The sequence below is a fragment of the Pan troglodytes genome, chromosome 6, assembly GCF_028858775.2.
Source record: "Pan troglodytes isolate AG18354 chromosome 6, NHGRI_mPanTro3-v2.0_pri, whole genome shotgun sequence".
NCBI lineage: Eukaryota > Metazoa > Chordata > Mammalia > Primates > Hominidae > Pan > Pan troglodytes.
Window position 1 is genome coordinate 165397043 of NC_072404.2, and position 12784 is coordinate 165409826.

The 12784-nt window shown below is 53.6% G+C and overlaps 1 long non-coding RNA gene across 1 annotated transcript; it reads right to left on the reverse strand.

The window, feature by feature from the left end:
• Positions 1-5528: 5528 nt before the first annotated feature.
• Positions 5529-9681, reverse strand: LOC107975987 (uncharacterized). Its single transcript, XR_002944778.3, has 2 exons — positions 9491-9681; positions 5529-5872 (listed from the first exon to the last, which is right to left on the reverse strand). It is a non-coding gene; the product is annotated as an uncharacterized LOC107975987 (long non-coding RNA).
• Positions 9682-12784: the final 3103 nt, after the last annotated feature.

A 12784-nucleotide genomic window follows, 5' to 3' on the forward strand; every position in this document is an offset into this window, starting at 1 on the left:
TCTTTCTCACCACCTGGGCCTTTATGAAACTCCAGCAAGCACTATGAGCTCTTTTGAGGGGTGCTGGGTGTTAAACGGACTTTGGTTATACTTGGACTGTGCCTCCAGTAGTCCTTCAGAGGTTGGACAGATGAAGGAGCCTTTGGGAGGGGAGGCTGTTCCCTGCAACTAAGACAGCACTCAGCTTCCACACTCCACACACCAGGGTTTCAGCCTTCTTTGAGGTTGTTGTCAAACCCAGCCTGGGTCCACTTGCCCAGTGTTTGCAAAGCCTAACACCGACAGTGAGATTTGCAGCCAGAGAAAGTAAGGCGTTTATTGTAGAGCACCAGGCGAGGAGAATGGGCAGCTAAGGCTCAAACTCCCTGATGGCTTTTAAGCAAGGGTTTTTAAGGCAGGGGTGGGGAGGTTTCAAAGTGAGTTAGGGGCTGAGGAATTTCTGGAACTTCCTTATCCATTTTCTGGTTCCAGTCTGTCTGAGGTCTACGTGCTGGCATTGTCACGTGGTGACATTGGTGGGGGTCCTGGCTCCTGAAAAACAACTCAAGGATATATGTCAAGATGTTATCTTTAGGCCGGGCATGGTGGCTCATGCCTGTAATCCCAGCACTTTGGGAGGCCGAGGTGGGTGGATCACCTGAGGTCAGGAGTTCAAGACCAGCCTGGCCAACATGGTGAAACCCCATCTCTACTAAAAATACAAAATTAGCTGGGTGTAGTGGCGGGCCCCTGTAGTCCCAGCTACTAGGGAGGCTGAAGCAGGAGAATTGCTTGAACCTGGGAGGCGGAGGTTGCAATGAGCTGAGATCGTGCCACTGCATTCCAGCCTGGGCAACAGAGTAAGACCTTGTCTCAAAACAAACAAACAACCCAAAAAACAAAACAAAACAAACAAAAAGATGTTATCTTTAGTTTCTATGAGGAAGCTAACATTCTGTGACTACTACTTGAGTGACTATTGTTTAAGCTATTATTATTTTCTTGCTTAGCGGGTTATTCATTCATTTCCCCAATTAATGGTTGTAGAGCTAGCTAGGTGCCTGGAATTTCCCTGGGAGGGACTCACATTTTTCTTTATTCTCATGCTTTTCAAGTGATGGGCAGAACCCAGCAGGCTCCTAAGTGGGGTCTCTGAGGCTGGGCGTGGTGGCTCACGCCTGTAATCCCAGCACTTTGGGAGGCCGAGGCAGGTGGATCACCTGAGGTTAGGAGTTCGAGACCAGCCTGACCAACATGGAGAAACCCTGTCTCTACTAAAAATGCAAAATTAGCCGGGCATGGTGGTGCATGCCTGTAATCCCAGCTACTCGGCAGGCTGAGGCAGGAGAATCACTTGAACCCAGGAGGCAGAAGTTGCAGTGAGCCGAGATCGCACCATGGCACCCCAGCCTGGGCAACAACTCTGTCTCAAAAAAAATAAAATAAAATAAAATAAAATAAAAAAAGAGGGTCTCTGCTCCATCTCAAGGTCAGGTCAGACTTTTCAGGTGCCAGTTGCTAGACAGGAAAGGGGGGCTGATTTGATTCTGTCCTACAGTGTCCCTGGCCGGCCTGCTGTAGGACTCCAGATTTCTGTGAGCAGTCACTCTGTATGCGTCCCTGAATTGGTGGTTTCATACAAATTTGAGTACCTCTTTTTACCAGGCATTAATAGTTCTTTTCTTGCCTGTGTTAGCAATTTCTGCATATATCTCCAGCATTTAGCACAGAGCACATAAGAATAACCACAATTTGTTGACGTGAGTGGCACCTGGTGAAGTTTACCTAAATTATCTCATGTGTCCTTGTGTGGGAGGTAGTCTTCTTTTATACATGAAAACATTTGCCCACAGTCATATAACTGGTAATCACCAGAGGCAGATTCAAATTCAAGTCTGTCTGACTCTTGAAACCTGTGCTCTTGACAACCGCTGTGTGCTTAGTGGATGAACGCTGCGTGCAGCTGTTTTTGGTTAAGTATTAAATGCCAACTGTGTGGGTGGGGCTTAAAGTGTGTAGGATGGAAAGAACAGCTTCAAAGCTTCATATTGGTTTATGGGGTTATGGAGCCACTTAAAAACCTGTGTAATTGATGGCAAATTATCTGTCAAAGCCTGGGAGCAGAGGGCGTGGTCTCAAGAAAGCCCCAGTCACATTTTTTCTCTTTGTGGGAACACAGGGTTTCCAGGGAAGGGGAGATGGCCAGGAAAGAGTAGGTGGATGTCTGGAAATGATGGGCAGGGAGCAGGGGCGGGTCCTTGGGTTGGCACCTAGGTTAGTATTGGAGCCGTTAGGGACAAGGATGAGGGTGAGAGGGGATCTGACCAGGGGTCCTAACCTTTTGAAAAGTCCCGTTTAAAGGAAATAGTCTGGGATATGGGGAAAGCGGGGTGTGGGTGTCCTCAGTGCTTCACTGCCCACTGCTTGTTGTGGGGATGGGAAAGAGAGGTCCAAAGGACGGAAAGGTCACACAAGTGGCCTTGAGGGGGCTGGTAAAGCAGGAACAGAGTCAAATTGTGCCTGGTTCCTTCCTGAGTCCCTTGGTGGGTGGCCCAGTGGTTCTCAAGCCCTTGCTCTGCCTGGTTCATCACCACAGCAGTCACTGGGGAGGACTGCCTGGGTTGTAGGGGTCTGCTGGCAGGAGCTGCCCATCTCTTCTGAAGAATCCACAGTTTTTCTTTGTTTTCTTCTACAATTACAAAAGCATTAAATTATCTTTAAAAATAAATAATTCAGATAATAATGTGAACGTTCTCCTTCATTCCCCTATTCCACTCCCAAAATCCTTTTTGTTTACACTGAGAAAAGTTTGAGGAGTATTCTCCTAACATTTTTTTCCTGTGTATTTGCAAACACATATGCAGCCTCTCCCCCTGGTATTTTTTTTCTTAGTGGAAATAGGATCCCAGAGGTTCTCCATTCTTTCCACCTCTGAAATACCCTTGGTCATGGGATGCCAATCTGGAGGAAGTCTGCTCTGTAAGGAGGAAACAGGCCCAGAGAGTGGAAGTGACCCCCACCGGTGGGGGTCCTAATTTCTGAAAAACAACTCAAGGACATATGTCAAGATGTCATCTTCAGTTTCTATAAGGAAGCTAACGTTTTGTGACTCTTATTTGGGTACTATTGTTTAAACTATTACTACTTTCTTGCTTAGCAGGTCATTCATTCACTTCCCTAATTGCTGGTTGCAGGGCTAGCTAGGTGCCTGGAATTTCCCTTGAAGGGACTCAAATGTTTCTTTATTTTCGTGCATTGAATGGGGGGCTGGTGGCAGACCCCTAAGAGAGGTTCCTGCTCTGTCTCAACACTTGTAGCCAGTGGCAAATCTGGAACTAGAATACTGGTCTCAGCAACAGGAATGTATTCCACAAGCCTTTGTAGAACCTCTTCTAGGTACTCTTCTAGAAAATAAGCTAGGTGTGGTGGTGCATGCCAGTAGTCTCAGGTATAGTTCAGGTGGGAGGATCCCTTGAGGCCAGGAGTTTGAGGCTGAAGCGCGTTATGATTGTGCCTGTGAATAGCCACTGTACTTTAACCTGGGAAACATAGCAAGACCCCGTCTTTAAAAAAATAAACAGGAGAATGAGACTCTAAAGTGTTGATAGCTAGTGATGTGTGGCCTCTTTATAGGGTGTGTATGGTTTTGTATTTTACAAATCCTTCTATAGATAATATAACCAAATTAACGGTAAAAACTCAGTAAGGTATGCAGGCAACTAGAAAATTATTAACCCTATTTTATAGACGAATAAGTCAAAGTCCAGAAACAGAAAAGTATCTTTTATAAAAAGTACACATGAAGTTAGTGACAAAATCGAATCTCAGTCCCCAGTTCCTGCTGTGCTACTGAGGCTAAACCGCAGCCGGGCCTGTGGCAAATGTTTAATCAGCTGTTGACTGAAGAAAATAAGGTCCGCCTGCCCAACAGCAACCGTTTGTAGAGTCTCAGAGGCCCAGCTTCTGTCTGTATCTACCTCATGCCCCAGAGGCAGCTTCTAGCAGCTCCGGAGAGCATCCTGCCAGTGGGAGTTGACCCAGCTGCGCCCCCTTTGAGGGAGAAGTGTGAGGAATTTCCTTACAATGGGGTGGGGAGTTGCGAAGATACTCCTTCCTGAAGGTCTGGCAGTCTGGACCGGGGTGGCAACTGGGCGGAGATGATTCCGCTCAGGGGAACCCTACCTAGTAACCCGACCTAGTAACGTAACCTCAGAGCCGTTCCTCAGCTAGAAAACAAAGGGATTAGGCCGGGCGCGGGTTTGTAATCCCAGCACTTTGGGAGGCCGAGGCAGCAGGGTCACTTAAGCTCAAGAGTTCGAGACCAGCCTGGGCAACATGGCGAGACCCCCGTCTCTACAAAATATTTAAAAAGTTAGCAGGTTGGGAGGTTCGGTTGAGCCACGGGTTCGAGGTTGCACTGAGCCATGATCGCGCCACTGGGGTCTGAGCGAGACCACCTCCCTGAAACAGAAAACGAAGGGGTCGGGTATAATGATTTCTAAGGTCCCTCGTAGTGAACCCTAAAAGTTATCACACCCCACAGTGGGGCTATCGCGGCTTGAGGGCAGCCACAGCCTCAGCCGGGGTTTCTGTCCGGGCCCTGATGGGTCCCCAGCAGGGAGAAACAGCGTCCGGCGCGCTGTGGCGCTCGGCGAACGTGCGCTGAGTTCAGGCGTTACAACGGGGTCGCAGGCGGAGTCCAGGCCTGGCAGGGGTGCCAGGACGCCGCCGGCCATCTGGGGCCCGACCTCCCTAGGTCTCCTCCCCGCGGCCGGCGGCTAGCGCGTTCACGGCGCCCGGGCCTTGCGCGCCCGCCGGGGGCGAGGTCAGCCCTCCCCCCTCGGCTATTGGCTCCAGAGAACAAAGGAGCCGCCCCGCGGGCTGCTCCGATAGGGCCGGGCGGGTCATCTGAGCGGCGCAGCCAATGGAGTGGCTGGGCGGCCCCGGGGATGGCCAGGCCCGCCAGCCAATCAGGCACCCGTGCCCGCCCCGCCTGCCCCGGGAATGGCCAGGGCCGGGAGCCCGGTGCCCAAGTCGCCCTCGGGGTGGCAGTTCCCGTTAACCTTAGCCACAAAGTCAAAGGTATTTATTTCCCCGTCGCCTCCCTCCGAGTCCCTCTGCATTTTGGGCGGGGAGGGGCGGTGCGAGGGATGGACCAGCGCCCGGCCCCGCTCCTCCCGTGCTGCCTCCGCCCGGCCCGGGCTGGGGCGGAGGGATGGGGCGGGGGCCTGGGGTGCCCCGAGCCCCGCGCGTCCCCCGAGCCCGCGCGCCCCCCGAGCCCCGGGTCTCAAGCGTTCCCTCTGCCCCGACACAGCCGAGGGGAAAGGGGCGCGGCCGAGGGTGGGGAGGGCGCCAGGCCAGGGCAGCGAGGTTAGGAGGGAGGCTAGTGAGAATGGAGGGAGGACGCGGTGGCGAGTAGAGGGGTCGCCCGCGGGCGGTCTCTCCTGGGCTGTCCCGTTGTTCCGAGTTCCCCGTCCCTGTTCGCCTCCCTGATAGATCAGTTTCTGGGGGCAGGAACCCCAATGCTCGCTGCAGTGACAGACACATAGTAGGTGACCAATAAATGTGTGATTAAACGAGCGGGGATAAGGATTGGGGGTGGAGATAAGTGAGAGGGAAGCACCGCAGAAGTTGGAAGTGTGTGGTGTCGGGTGTGGCGGAGAACTCCTCTCTAGGAAGATGGGCACAGCAGCCGCGAACTCGGTGGGGCGGGGTGCGGGCATCCCCTCTGTGAAGAACGTTGAGGATATCTACATGTGGAAGGTGTGGAGATGGGTCCTCCTTCAGCCCTTTGAGCAAGATGATCTGAGCTGGGGCTGGGTGTGGTCAGAGCCCCAGGGGTTGGAGGCGGACGACAGCCCAAGGCTTCACAGCTAACTCTTCCCATGTTCATCTGTAAAATGAAGAGATTAGATGGCAGTTGTCTCCTTTCAGCTTGAAGGTTCATGCTTCCGTGCTTCAAATCTGTTTTGTACTGAAATTTCTTTTATTTAAGTGTTCCCTTATGACAGTTTTTATTAATGGATTACTGTGTGTGGAGCCTGTACTGGGTGCAGGGGAGAGAGAAGGACCCTGTGTTAAGATGCATGTAGTCTTGTGCAGACTAACAAATTGATGACAATGATGATTCCATGTAGATGGTCCTAGGTGCACAGGTTAAACAGAGAAGGGATTCCTGGCTGAGCCTGGTGTGTCCAAAAAGGCTTCCTGGTCAAAGCGATCCCTAATCTGGGCTGGGAAGGGGAGAACTGAGCAAGGGCCTTCCAAGGTTGGTCACAGGGTGCGAGGACACGGTGAGTTCAAGAGCCACGAGAGGATGGGGCGTGTCGGGGTGCAGTGGGGAAAGATGAGCAGAGTTGAGTTCTCAGTTCCCTCTTATCCGAGGTGTGCGTGCCAGCAAGTCCATTTGATGGGAGTCTGGGTTTCTGAAAAACAACTCAAGGACATATGCTAAGATGTTACCTTTAGTTTCTATAGGCAACCACACGTTTCGTGTGGTCTGACTTCCTTGCTATTATTTTAGCTACGATTACCTTCTTATCAGGTTGCACATTTACTTCTCAGGACCAGCTAGGTGCCTGGAATTTCCCTGGAAAGAACTCAAGATTTTCCTTTATTTTCATGATTGGAGGGCACAGCAGGTGCCTGAAGGGGTCCCTGCTCCATCTCACTTTGCTTTCCCAAGGTCCTTTGAATGCAGCAAGGGATGGAAACGTGTTTATTAATTAAAATGTGACACCTGTTCAGAGATTGTTAGCAGCCGGGTTTATCCTCGGCCTTCAGCTCAGATGCAGGCCCTGACAGGTTCCTGAATATTAGAATTGGGGCCGAGGAATGTAAGTGCAGCTCTCGCCTCTGAAGGGAGGTGGGTGAGGAGGAGGGGGCCAGGGGTGTGGCGCAGGGGAGGTGTGGGTGGGACAGTTCCAGCAAGGGTGTTTACCTCTGGCCGGTGAAGGAAGTCTTGGAAGGAGGTACCTCAGGATCATGGCTGGGGTTGAATTGGGGACCTCTGGGAGGTGAGCAGGCATAGTGGATAAGGCAAGTGACCTGCCTGCATGCAGATCAGGTCTCCTGGGAATGTTGAGGGGAGCAAACTGAAGCCATGAAACCAGGCTGGCTGTTCATACCCTGAGGTACAGTTCTTATAACCCTGAGTGGGGAGCGGGTGATGGCAACAGCAACGACCTAGATCGAATTTGTCTTGCACCTTGGGAATGTCTCTCAGAGTCCTCTCACACTGTTTGCGTCCCGCCATCCCCACCCCCCACCGCCCCCGCCCCACTCGATATAACAATTCTGTACCACGAGCAAGCGTTATTTCCATTTTCAGGTGGGGAAACTGAGGCCCAGAGAAGGAAAGTGGTTTGCCTGGGATCATGTGGCTAACCAGAAGCAAACCCAATCTCAGTCCCTGTCTGGGGCCTCTCAGCGGCTTTTTCCACTCTGGCCTGCTCTTTGGGTTGGACAGTGGCCTGCCCTTTCCCTTGGCTCCCCTCCTCTGTTCCCTCCCCAGATTGAGGACTGGGGTGTTTGGGAGACTGAGGTCTGAAGATGGTGGAGTAGGAAGAGGGGAAGGGTCAGGGCTGGGAGAGTGGTCACGGTGGGGGTGGCCTTGTGCTGAGTGGGATCCGGGAAGTTGGAGAGGAGCAGGGTGGGTCATGGGGGGTGGGACAGGGGAGTTGTGGGAGGCTTCAGGGTGCCTGATGCTGGGTGTGGGGATGGAGGCCTTCAGGTGGGGGAGGGGATGCCCACCTGGTTTGGGCTGGGACCTCTGGGAGGGGCATGCAGAACCACCCTGGTAAGTGGAGGGCTCTGCAGACAGTGCCACAACCAGAGCCGTGGCAAACCCTCTTCCTCCTGCATGGTGGAGCGTGGAGGCTCCTGTGTGGCGCTGGGGGCCTCTGAGATTCCCAACTGGCTGGAAGGAGTGATGGGTTAGGAAGAGTGAGTGGCAGCGGGGACGCTGGCAGAGAGGCTTGTACAGATACTGCCCGATGCATCCGGCTCAGGCTTGCCGCCCTGTGGTGCTCCTCCCAAACTCAGGGAGCAGGTATTTCCGTTCACCTGCGCCATCAGGAACCTGAGCTCAAAGCGCTGCAATGACTGGCCAGGGACTAGCAGCGGCTCAGTGGTGGGTGGGCTGGGACTTGGGGTTCTTGATTAAGACATGTGGTCCTGAGGGGAGGGACCAGGAAGGGTGGCCTTGAGAAGGACATCCCTGCCAGCCTCAGGCAGTGGGCTTCTAGGGGGAGACTAGGGCTGAGGAGCCAGCCAGGTGGCGGCTGAGGGTCACCCAAAGATGGCTGAAGGGGAGAGGGCCCGCTGCATCCCCTTGGGCCAGAGCCCACAGGCCCTGCAGGCCCTGAGGATCTTAGGCTGCACCAGGCTTGCTGGACACAGGCTCATTGTCTCTAGGGCTTTCTGTCTTGCTGTAACGTCTCTCCAGCCAGCTGCAGCTCCTGCTGACTTATCCCACCCCAGCGCAGGTCATCCAATGGTGACTTATGGCCCCAGCCTCCTGGCTCGATGAGGGTATGTTGCTTCTGTTTCTACCTCTCTGAGTTCTTTTCCTTGGAGCAAGTGGCCCTGACGGGATGGCCATGGGTGTACAAGGATACTTGTGTCATGGGTGGCTTTGCATTTCTGTGTTCCTAAGTGTGCTGTGCAGTGATTCGTGCTGCCCTGGTTCACAGTGGCACGTTTGTGTGTCTGTGGATCTGTAGGTGTGTCTGTGAGTTTTAAAAAATATCTCACATTCTCTGGATTTGCATAGACAGTTTTGCAGGTGTTCTCACGTAGTTTTGTGTCTTTGAACTTTTGTTTACTTAGCTGTATTCAGATATGATTGTATCTGGGTGTGTTTGTGTGTGGTTTAGCATTTACATCAGTTTCTTATGTCCCTATGATCATATATTTAAATTAAAAACATCTGCTATTAACTGAAATCAGAGGCAGAGAATACCATTGCCTGGTCCTGAGGGATTTCTTAATAGTGACAGAAGACTGGAGCCTGAGGAGCCACCTCTTGGGTCCTCCATTGTTTCATTCACTCATCCGTTCATTCATTCAATACACATTACACACCTTCTGCATATGAGGGACGCGCAGGTGTGGGAGCAAGCCCCCGCTCCCTGGGGCTAACCTGAGTGAGGGGTCTCACAGGGAGAGAGGACTGGGTGAGGACATAGCAGTCAGGTATGGGCTGCAGGAGAGGGCAGGGAGGCGCTGGGGACCTGGTGGAGTTGAGAAGGATGAGGCTATAGAAAGGGGCAGCATGGCAGGGAGGCATTGGCTGGGCATGGGCTGGGACTGGAGAGGCCAGTTTCTGTGGGGGTCTCCTATGGAAGACCAGCTGAGCTGTGCCCAGCAAGTGAGGACCTGCTGGGACCTCAGGGCTGAGAAGGGCCTGATACTGGGCCTTTGGCTGGGGTTTGGGGAGCTGCCCCCACCCCCAAAAGCCTTAGCGCCTAGTGGCGGATCCTGCTCCCGCTCCACTAGCAGCAGATGATACCTGTGGCATGGTCTGCTTCTGACTGCCCGACCTGGGGCGGTGAGGCTGTGAGAGCTGTGCTGGGCTGGTGGGAGGTTCCAGGGGCGGCGATGGGGAGGACCTCGCCTCTTTCTGGCCTGTGGCCTTTCTCCTCCCCCAGCTGCTGTCTGGCCGCCCCACCCCCAAGTCTCTGCCACAACCAAAGCTCCTTTGTTGCCTCCCCCTGCCCCGGGCCTCTCCACCTGCTGCTAGCTCAATCCCCTCTTTGTGTGGTTGGTCCTCAGTTGTCATGGCAGCTGGGCCCAGGCTGAGGCCTGCCCACTGTGAGGCTCTTAACTGAACTGCAGCCTGACCCGGTGCGCGGAGGGCCGGGCCAGGGCCAGGCGTGGGAAGGGGGCCCCAGTGTGTCCTGCTTCCCTCAGAGCCTGAGGGGCAGCAGAGAGGAAAGGTGGTCCGGTAGGAGCCCGGGGGGCCCTTGTGTGATAGACAAAGCGGCCTTCCAAGACTTGGTGTGGGCACTGGTGGGAGATGGCGCATCTGGCCCTTGATGCCTGTCTTCCAGCCGGGGCGCTTTGCTGGGCAGCCTGCTCACCTGGCTCCTGGGTGTCTCCAGGTGGCCGAGGACATGTCAGGATGGTAGGTTAGGAGGGGCCCGCCATGCACAGAGCAGAGTGAAAGGCAGAATAGGAGAGAAGCTTAGGGTGGGGACGTGTGTGTCTGGCCAGCCTAGAACATGACACATGGAGGGCTTTCCTGGATTTTGTCTGTAGGACACCTGCTGTGCCATTTCCCAGACATAGCCCACCTGAGCACACAGGTAGAGGCGGGTCCCCAAAGACTTGGCCTCCCCTCATTCCTGTCCTCTGTGTTTCCCCCCTTGAATTTCTCACTTCTTCCTCTTGGGTCCTCTTCCTTCTGTCTCCATTTCTGTTCTTACATAAGCCACAGGCTGCTTCCCCTCGAGCCCTGGTATGGCCCGAGACAGAGGCACCGAGGCTCGATGGAGGAGCTGCTCTGGGAGGTCCCGGACAGTGGAAGGCCTGCTACTACCCGGAGTGGCTGTTAGGTCCTAATACCTCTTGGGAGGCAGGGTGGGTGAAGTAGGACTGTCTTTGATTTGCCTTGGGGGTCTCACTCTGTGGAGACCCAGGCCCATCCTTCTGTCCTCCTGAATTTCTGGCCTGGGCTCTGCCCTCTTCGGTCTGAGTTCCCCTTACCAAGGTGGCTTCTCTGTCCACTAGCCCCTCTGCGCCTCTTCAGGTGGATGTTAAGTCCAGTTGGTGAGAGGTTTCCCAAGATGTGGCATGCAGAAGCTCACAGAGTGGCCCCAAGGGAGGAGGGTGGCGAGGGAGGGAGGAGCCCCCAGCACCCATCAGAGCCCCACCAGGGGCTCCTCCCGCCCCCTTCCCCACTGCTCGCCTTTTCTCTGCACCACAAGCAGGTTCTGTAAGAAACCATGGTAGGCATGCTTACAGTCCCCTGTTGGGGAAATAGAATTGAAAACAAAATCTCTTGCCAACCCAGAAAAGCTCTTTGCAAAAGTAGAAGAGAAAAAGAGCTTTTAAAAGATTGAATGTGCATGAAACCAGAATGTGGTGCGCACCATGGACAATCCCCCGAGCGACTGCAAAGACGGGAGCTCTGAGCCTGCAATACCCCGAGCGACTGCAAAGACGGGAGCTCTGAGCCTGCAATACCCCGAGTGACTGCAAAGACGGGAGCTCTGAGCCTGCAATCCCTGAGTAACTGCAAAGACGGAAGCTCTCAGCCTGCATGTAGCCGGCAGGTGCAGCCCGTTACAGACATGTTCTCAGGATAAACAGCAACCAGCCCTCCAGCAAGAGGACTGGACATTACCATTTGTCACACGCAGGCAGGTCGTCCTAAATTCACCTCATAATTGGAGTGACCATCTGTGTTAGCTAATTGCCTTTACCCACAGGAAAAATAAAGTTCTTATATTTTTATGACAGGAGATAGTTTTGTGATTTGGAGCCAGGCACCTGCTGAAATTAGGCTCCTACCCTCCCATGGAGACTGGGAGGCAGGGGTGATGTCTTCCTTGATACCTAAATTTCAAAGAAATGGCCCCCAGGACCTTGGGAAAGACAGTCCTGGGTTGTAATGTTGGCAGAAGGCTTATTTAGCTTTTTTTTGAGACAGAGTCTCACTCTGTCACAATCTCGGCTCACTGCAACCTCTGCCTCCTGAGTTCAAACAATTTTCCTGTCTCAGCTTCCCGAGTAGCTGGGATTCCAGACATGTGCCACTACACCCAGCTAAGTTTTGTATTTTTAGCGGAGACGGGGTTTCCCCACGTTGGCCAGGCTTGTCTCAAACTCCTGACCTCAGGTGATCTACCCACCTCAGCCTTCCAAAGTGCTGGGAATACAGGCATGAACCACCGTGCCCAGCCTTATTTAACTTTTAAAAAGATTTATTTCTACTTGAGGAGCATTTACTGCAAAAATAAAAAATAAAGATTCACATGCATCTCAAAAAGACAGAGATAGAGCTTATTAATTAGAAGTTTCTAAACAAAATGCTCTTGAAAAAAGTGGGTGTCTCTTCTTCTCTTTGCGCCAGGGAAAATGACTTTCTGCATTTTCTAGATTCATATTCACCCCTCCCCCGACGTCTCTTGTCAGGGTCCAGATTCCCAGTCTGTGTGTGTGCCCCCAGTGTCTGGGCTCTGAAGGGGACCTAGGAGAGGGAATCTGGGTCTCTGCGAGGCTCTCGGGGCCTGGGGTGGGTGTTTCTGTGGGGGTGGCCGAGCCAGGGTGCCTGGGAGGAGGGGCTGACTGAAATCTGGAAGAGCCCCTCCCTGAGGCAGCAGGAAGGACGAGCTGTGCATCTCTGTGGGGCAGCCACATCTTTGCTCTGCTAGGGGGTACAGGCGCACGGGACCACATCCCTGTCCTTAGGAGAGGTGCACCCCCAGCGAGGAGGAGATGAGTCTTCAGGCTGCACAGCTCCTGGCCAGGCAGGGCAGCACATTCCTGCCACCTGCATTTGTTACGGGCCCTCTGTGTGCCCGGCTCTGCTCTGAGCCCTGCGGATCCAGCGGCAAGCATGAAGAGCTCCTGACCTTGCTGTGGTGGGGAACAGAAAAGTTAAGATCATGTCAGGTGGCAAAAATGTTAAAGAGGAAACGGGAGGTGGAGTTAGGCTGGTGACTGTAAATAGGAGCGCCAGGGGCCAGCACGGTGGCTCACGCCTGTAATCCCAGCACTTTGGGAGACCGAGGTGGGTAGATCACAAGGTCAGGAGTTCAAGACCAGCCTGGCCAATATGGTGAAACCCTGTCTCTACTAA